At 41.3% G+C, this 5,391-nt stretch overlaps 1 pseudogene; it reads right to left on the bottom strand.

The window, feature by feature from the left end:
• Positions 1 to 413: 413 nt before the first annotated feature.
• On the bottom strand, positions 414 to 2,728 carry LOC107297327 (annotated as a pseudogene).
• Between the last annotated feature and the right edge of the window lie 2,663 nt (positions 2,729 to 5,391).

Below are 5,391 nucleotides of genomic sequence, written 5' to 3' on the forward strand. Positions count from 1 at the left end.
CCCCCTGGATCTCCCCCAACCCTGCCTGGCCCTCACAGGCATTCCCCCCCAAAGCAACATCGAGGTGGCCATGCCGACCCTGGCCACGCTCACCCAGTCTGCCGTTGACCACCGCAACCACGCCCACCCAGTGAGCCATGCCTACTCCCCCCCCCGAGGCACCGCAATGCTGATGCGGCCCTCAATGAACTCAATTCAATGAACTCATGTGGATTTTCTTGTATGCAATAAGAAGTGATTTACGCCTGAAGTACCATCCACAGACTGAACATTTGAAAGGTCTCCCCCATGTGAGTCCTCTGGTGTTTCACGGAAATGTTTCCCACAATCACAAACCCTTTTTCTCTCCTGTGAGTCCTCTGGTGTATCACCATATTGGAATTCCAACTGAACCTTTTGTCATAAACAGGACACTAATATGGTTTCTTTCCTATGTGAGTCCTCTGGTGTGCCACCAGATTGGAATTCTGATTGAAACTTTTCCCACAATCAGGACATTCAAAGCGTTTCGCTCCTGTGTGAGTCCTCTGGTGTATCACCATATTGGAATTCTGACTAAAACTTTTGCCACAAACAGGACACTCATATGGTTTTTCTCCTGTGTGAGTCCTCTGGTGTGTCACAAGGCTGGAAGTATGACTGAAACCTTTCCCACAGACAGGACATTCAAAAGGTTTATCTCCTGTGTGTATCCTCTGGTGACTTGTGAGCTGGAATTTTCTAATGAAACTTTTCCCACAATCAGGACATTCAAAGTGTTTCAATCCTGTGTGAGTCCTCTGGTGTATCACCAGATTGGAACTTTGACTGAAAGATTTTTCACAATAAGAGCATTTAAAGTGTTTCTCTGCTGTGTGAGTCTTCTGGTGTGTTACCAGGCTGGAATTGTGACTGAAACGTTTTTCACAATCAAGACATTCAAAGGGTTTCTCTCCGGTGTGAGTCCTCTGGTGTATCATGAGGTGGTAATTTTTAATGAAACATTTTCCACAAACAGGACATTCAAATGGTCTCTCTCCTGTGTGAATCCTCTGGTGTATCACCAGCTGAGAATTATGACTGAAACATTTCCCACAGAAAGGGCATTCAAAGGGTTTGTCTCCTGTGTGTGTCCTCTGGTGACTCGTGAGCTGGAATTTTTTAATGAAACTTTCCCCACAATATGGACACTGATATGATTTCTCTCTTGTATGAGTCCTCTGGTGTTTCACCAGCTGGGAATTCTGACTGAAACTTTTCTCACAAAGAGCACATTCAAATGGTTTCTCTCCTGTGTGAGTCCTCTGGTGTATCACCAGGTGGGAATTCTGACCAAAATTTTTCCCACAAAGAGCACATTCAAACAGTTTCTCTCCTGTGTGAGTCCTCTGGTGTATCACCAGGTGGTAATTCTGACTGAAACTTTTCCCACAAAGAGCACATTCAAAAGGCTTCTCTCCTGTGTGAGTCCTCTGGTGTATTACCAGGCTGGAATTGTCACTGAAACTTTTCCCACAATATGGACATTCAAAAGGTTTCTCTCCTGTGTGAGTCCTCTGGTGTTTCACCAGATGGGAATTCTGACTGAAACGTTTCCCACAATCAGGACATTGAAAGGGTTTCTCTCCTGTGTGAATCCTCTGGTGAATCACTAGGTTGGAATTCCCACTGAAACATTTCCAACAATCAGGACATTCAAAGGGTTTCTCGCCTGTGTGAATCCTCTGGTGATTCACCAGGTTGGAATTCTTACTGAAACTTTTCCCACAATCAAGACATTCAAAGGGTTTCTCTCCTGTATGAGTTCTCTGGTGTAGCACCAACTTGGAATTTCCACTGAAACATTTCCCACAATCAAGACATTCATATGATTTCTTTTTTGTGTCCATCCTCTAGTGTATCACCAGGCCAGAGTTCTGACTGAAACCTTTCCCACAATCAGAGCATTCAAAGGGTTTCTCCCTGGTCTGAGTTCTCTAATGTATCACCAAGTTGCTATGCTCACTACATTGGGAGCACTTGTAGGGCTTCTCTCCTATGTCATAAGCGTTATAAATGCGAGTTAGCTGCCAAGCATCCTAATATAAATCACATGACCATGGGGATGCTGCAACAGTCATAAGTGTGAAAAATGATCATAAATAACTTTTTTCAGTGCTGCTGTAACTTTGAATGGTCACTAAATGAACTGTTGTAAGTCGAGGACTACCTGTAATGTTCCCTTGAGTTCCGCATACTCTACTTTTTCCAGTTCGAGATCTCTTCTTGATCACCTGCTGGGGAAGGAGAAGAATTGTGTGGTTTTCTGAAGCAAATGGAAAATATTTTGATTTCTGGCTTGATTTGCTTTCCTTTTTAATGTTGCTTGTTAGTCTCAGTTTTCCGGAGTGCTCTTTCTCTATAAGATTCAAAGAAAAGTGTAAGTTTAATTTGTTTATAAAATGGTTGCAGAAGATGTGAAAAAAAGAAAAAGAAAAATATATACATTAAGGTAAAAAGCAAAGATCCCACAATGCTAAAATAACCTCTTACATTAATTATGATTCATTTGACACACTGAGGATTGCCAAGATCCAAGTTCACATTTGCATTCAACCATGTTTTTGACTTGGGTCAATCACAAATTTCTTAGTACAGCAATTATTCAATATAATCTCTGTCATTAAGATCAATACAACATATATCAGGCACGTACTATCATGTTTGGTGGACATGTGGCAAAACAAAGGCTTACTGGAAGAAGATACATGCTTGGTTAGAAAAAATATTAGGAAAACATATTGACTTTAAACCTGAACTTTTCTTATTAGGTATAATGCCAGAAAAAATTAACAAACAAAGCCTATATTTGATTTTACACGTCACTACAGCAGCAAGAAATAATCTTTGCGCAATATTGGAAAAATGAAGGACTACCACCAGAGGAAAAAATAATCAGAAAAATACTGGAATGTGCAGAGCTGGACAATTTAACGATGAGATTGGAAGACAAAGAAGAAACAGAATATTATTTAACTTGGGATCTATTTTGTCAATGGCTAGAGGAAAGAACGAAGGATTAGGAATTGAATATGTATTAGCATTGTTATATTCAGACAGCACGTTGGTTGAAAAATTAATATATGTATGTAAGAGACAACCAATAAAATCTTTATAAAAAAAGATCAATACAACATATAACATAGAATAATAAAGTTGGAAGGGACCTTGAAGGTCTTCTGGTCCAACCCTTTGCTCAAGCAAAAAACCCAGCTATTCCATTGGTTGATTGGTGTAATCCTTAAGAATTTTCTCTTTAGTTCTAGTTTGCTTCTCTCCTTGGTTGACCTTCATCCATTCTTTCTTTTCGTCCTTGGAAAAATAGTTTGACTTGTCTTTGTAGGAGCCCCTCAAATATTGGAACACTGCTATCATGTCTCCCCTAGTCCTTCTCGTTAGACTCGACATACCGGATTCCTTTAACCCAGTGTTTCTCAACCTTGACCATTTTAAGGCATGTGGACTTCAACTCCCAGAATTCCACAGCCAGCATTGCTGGCTGTGGAATTCTGGGAGTTGAAGTCCACATGCCTTAAAATGGTCAAGGTTGAGAAACACTGCTTTAACCATTCTTTATGTTTTAGCTTCCAGCCTCCTAACTACCAAAGATGCATTTTCTGTTTCAGGCTTTACCAATACTTGTGATACCCCATTTAAACAATGGCAGATGAAGTTTATATTGAAAGGGGAAAAAACAAGAATTAAATATAAATTATTTTCAAGATGCTAAGGAAAGAGGAGGTTCGAGCTTACTAGATTTGAAATTGTACTTTGATGCTTGTTGTTTTGTCTGGCAAAAAGAGGGGGTGACTCTCCAAATTAAGAGGTTATTTGAGCTAGAGGGCCATGAATTCAGATTTTGATGGCACGACTATTTATGGTACGGTATAATTAGGGAATGATATAAAGGCGATGACTTTTGGAAATATAATGAAGAGCTTTTTATCATTTACAGCAATAGCACTTAGACTTATATACTGCTTCACAGTGCTTTCCAGCTCTCTAAGTGGTTTACAGAGTTAGCATATTGTCCTCAACAATCTGGGTCCTCATATTACCGACCCTGGAAGGATGGAAGGCTGAGTCAACCTTGAGACTGGTGAGATTCAAACTGCTAAATTGCAGGCAGCCGGCAGTCAGCAGAAGTAGCCTGCAGTATTACATTCTAGCCCAGTGGTTCTCAACCTTTTTAATGCCGTGACCCCAACCGGTCATAAGTCGAGGACTAAACCGGTCGTAAGTCGAGGACTAAACCGGTCGTAAGTCGAGGACTAAACCGGTCGTAAGTCGAGGACTATCCAACCAGTCGTACGTCGAGGGCTTTCCCTGCCCGGGAGCGCCGCGCATGCGTGGTTCCACCCCCTGCGCCGGCCGAGGCATAGCTGGCAAGCGGCAGAGATGGAGCAGGCTGACCACCAACTGGCCCAGCCCAAGGGAGGTAAGGCACCTGCCGGAAAAGGGGAAAAAATGGCGGACAAAAAAAATGGTGGACAAAAAAAATGGCGGACAGCCTTGCTTGGCGACCCCCGTGAAATGGTCGATCGACCCCAAATGGGGTCCCGACCCACAGGTTGAGAACCACTGTTCTAGCCACTGCGCCACCGCGGCTCTTTATGGTGAACATATGTGACAAAGGAAAGAAATCTTGGGAGTGGGATACATATCTTAATACAGAAGACTATTAAAGTGGATATAAAGATAAAAAGTTTTCTTTTAGGCTTAATAGATAACATAACTTGAAACAACCATGGACTTTTGTATTTTAAATTTTGATGATTTAATAAAAGTTTTGTGAAGAGAAAAATACACATTCTTACTACTGCAAATAGTTATTATGAAATGTATCTGGAAATGCTGGGGATGGATTATACAATTGTACATATAATAATAATAATAATAAAAATAATAATAATAATAGTAGTAATAAAGTTGGAAGGGACCTTGGAGGTCATCGAGTCCAACCCCCTGCTCAGGCAGGAAACCCTACACCATTTCGGACAGATGGCTGTCCAGTCTCTTCTTAAAAACTTCCAGTGTTGGAGCATTCACCGCTTCTGGAGGCAGGCTGTTCCACTGGTTAATTGTTCTAACTGTCAGGAAGTTTCTCCTTAGTTCTAGGTTGCTTCTCTCCTTGATTAGTTTCCATCCATTGCTTCTTGTCCTGCCTTCAGGCACTTTGGAGAATAGCTTGACTCCCTCTTCTTTGTGGCAGCCCCTGAGATATTGGAACACTGCTATCATGTCCCCCCTCGTCTTTCTCTTCGTTAAACTAGACATACCCAACGAGAAAAATACAAATAAACAAATGTATACATGTGGAAAATCCTGCAATTTAGCAGTTTGAATGTGTTTTCAGCCTGACAAAATGTCCCA

This window comes from Protobothrops mucrosquamatus, unplaced genomic scaffold, assembly GCF_001527695.2.
Source record: "Protobothrops mucrosquamatus isolate PMUCROS unplaced genomic scaffold, P.Mucros_1.0 scaffold3233, whole genome shotgun sequence".
In the NCBI taxonomy this organism is placed as follows: Eukaryota; Metazoa; Chordata; class Lepidosauria; order Squamata; family Viperidae; genus Protobothrops; species Protobothrops mucrosquamatus.